The 2,869-nt window shown below is 38.0% G+C and overlaps 1 non-coding gene across 1 annotated transcript; it reads left to right on the top strand.

The window, feature by feature from the left end:
* The first annotated feature begins 1,372 nt into the window (after positions 1-1,372).
* Positions 1,373-1,475, top strand: LOC115931537 (U6 spliceosomal RNA). The gene has a single exon (XR_004068007.1). It is a non-coding gene; the product is annotated as a U6 spliceosomal RNA (small nuclear RNA).
* Positions 1,476-2,869: the final 1,394 nt, after the last annotated feature.

The following is a 2,869-nucleotide window of genomic DNA, read 5'->3' as shown; positions in this document are numbered from 1 at the left end:
TAGGGCAAGGAGTAAAGAAATAGAGAGTCTCACATACCAAAAAATATTTCTACAGAATGATTTTTCTAGATAGACTGTACCAGGACTCAACTCATCAGGAGTCGAATATGAACCACGAGTCTGAATACCTCACTATTTAGGTCACTTGTCATCACAGAATCAGAAAACTGCAATTTGCTTCGATGTTTTCCTTTATTATTTATTTTTCCATAGCATCTTAGCAAGTTTTATTTTAAGTGCTTTTGCTTAAAAACAAAAAGAAAAATAATTTTTTTATCAAATTTGGCTGATAATTAATGTGGGAATTTTGGGGAGAAGAAGAAAACAAATCCGCCTACATTTTTTCAGAAGAGCTACAGTAGGTACAGCACCCCGGAGACACAGTGAAGTCATGCCAGCTGGAGAAATGGGAAAGTAACAGAACCAAGACTGTGAGTGGGATGAGTTCCCCACATCAAAGGCAGTCCTGGGAATAACTAAGATGGCTCTCTCTCTCTCTCTCTCTGTCTCTCTCTCTATATATATATGATTAGGAATCAGACTGTTAAAATTTTCCCAAGTGCTCCTTATCTCAGACCCAGAATTACTTTCAATCTCTTTCATGACTGTCATGTTTACCTGTTCATGGCATGTTCTACGCCTTGTCTGGAGAAGAGTTCTGGGAAGCTGGGAAGTATGGCTATTGTGTATCTAAAAGGCATATTCAAGGCTTAATCTTTTGTAAGCAGGAGTGTTCAGATAAGACTGCAGCTGGGAAGACGCACCACTGGAAGATAGGTGAGGTAAGAGGTTCTCAAGGCAACTCTAAAAACCATCTTTTGTCCAGTTAGGTCCCTGGCCTTTATGTTTTATATAGGTTCTTGGCCTATGTATTTTTACAATATGATCATTAGGGTTGGGGAATAAGGTTGACCAGGATTTCCCAGACATTTGAGTATAGATGAGTGCATAGCAGCTTGCAGAGGGTCTCTGAAGATACCCTAGATATTTTGGAGTATAAACAATTACTTTGTTAGCAACAGTGGATTATATTAAGCTGAAAGGATGATTTAGCCACAAAATTGAACTATGTGAAAAAAATTAAGGGAACTATTCAATTTACAATTGCATCAAATATAAATAAACCAATAAGCTACTGGGAGTAAACGTGACCAAGGAAGAGAAAGAGCCTTATACCAGAAACAATAAACACTGAGGAAATAAATTAAGGATTACACAAATATTAATAAATGGAAAGACATCTTGTTTTCATGGATTGAATTAATATTTAAATGTCCATACTACCCAAAGGGATCCAGAGATTCAGTGCAATCCTTATTAAAATTCTAATGTCATTCTTCATAGATAAAGGGAAAAAATTCTAAAATTTTGCTTGCTTGGGCACCACATCTACTGAAATTGGAACAACATAGAAAAGATTAGCATGGCTCCTGTGCAAGGATGATATGCAAATTCATAAAGCATTGCACACTTTTTTTATAGTAATACTATTCACAATAGCAAAGACATAAAATCTACCCAGGTTTCCATCAACAGTGGATTGGATTTTTAAAAATGTAGTAAATATACACCATGGAATTCTATGCAGCTATAAAAAAGAACACAATCATATCCTTTGCAGTAACATGAATACAGCTGCAGGCCATTATCTTAAGTGAATTAACACAGAAACAGCAAACAGAAAACTGCATGTTTTTACTATAAATGGGAGCTAGATATTGGGTACACACAGACACAAAGATGGGAGCAATAAACACTAAGGATTCTAACAGCGGAGAGGGAGAGAAGGCGGAAAGATAGGAAAACTACCTATCAGATACTATGTTCACTGCTTGGATGTTAGGATCATTAGAAGCCCAAACCTCAGCATCAGGCAATATATCCATGGAAGAATCCTGCACATGTACCCCTTGAATGTAGAGTAAAATAAAAATTTTAATCCTAAAATTTGCACGGAACCACAAAAGACCCCAAATAGCCAATGAAATCTTGCCCAAAATGTGCATAGGTGGAGGCCTGTTCACCTAAACCTACTCATCTCAGTGAAGAGCACAGGAAATTATGTCCATTTAATTTCACTTTCCTCTGTAAGCCCATTCTTGATCTCTGGGTTTTTGTTTTAATATTTGTATTTTAAATCAGAAATTGATTTTTCCACAGACATTTCTGATTTCTTTTTCTTAATCATTAATGAGGCAGTTTTACCCTACTGAGGTAAGTAAACCTACTAATAGAGTTATGCCATGGAGCTAAGATCTGTGGAGAAGTTCCAGCTGTTTATTTTTTCATCTCCCAGACAACTCCAGAAATGGGCATCCAATGCCTTTTGAGTTATACTTTCCATTTCTACACTGAAAATGGAACTAGAATTTGGGGGGGAAAAAAAAAGGCCTCCGTGTTTGAGCTGGCGGGCGGCTGCTGTGTAATTATCATTGCTCTTCTTTATTAACTGCTCGCCTTCGCCTTATGTGGTGCTTTGTTGATAGATGTAACCTCAATCTTGTTGCTATGGTGACAGTAACAGTCACTGAGAAGACTTTGTTTATGGTAAACAAATCCAGGCATATGCTTGAAGCCTGGTGGAACAGTTTTCCAGCTTCCCTTACACTGCTGTCCCTGAATGAAATCAAATAGCTCCAACTGAAAAACCCACAGCCTGGATTTGAAATATAAAAAATAGGAAACAGTCCTGAGATTACTGTTTCTTATGTGTGAGGGAATGGCCCCGTATATAGGTCTATGTTCACGAGTCAAGGCTCCCTGTTGAAGGGGACTCTCTGTGCAACACACGCAGAGGAATTGACCTGGGAGTGAGAGAAAACCTCCCATCCTGAGGGCTGTTGGCATCAATAGTGAAGCTGGGATGGTA

This window comes from Gorilla gorilla, chromosome 17 (genome assembly GCF_029281585.2).
Source record: "Gorilla gorilla gorilla isolate KB3781 chromosome 17, NHGRI_mGorGor1-v2.1_pri, whole genome shotgun sequence".
Classification (NCBI taxonomy): domain Eukaryota; kingdom Metazoa; phylum Chordata; class Mammalia; order Primates; family Hominidae; genus Gorilla; species Gorilla gorilla.
Note: the sequence above shows the minus strand (reverse complement) of the source record. Positions and strands in the feature narration are given on the sequence as shown.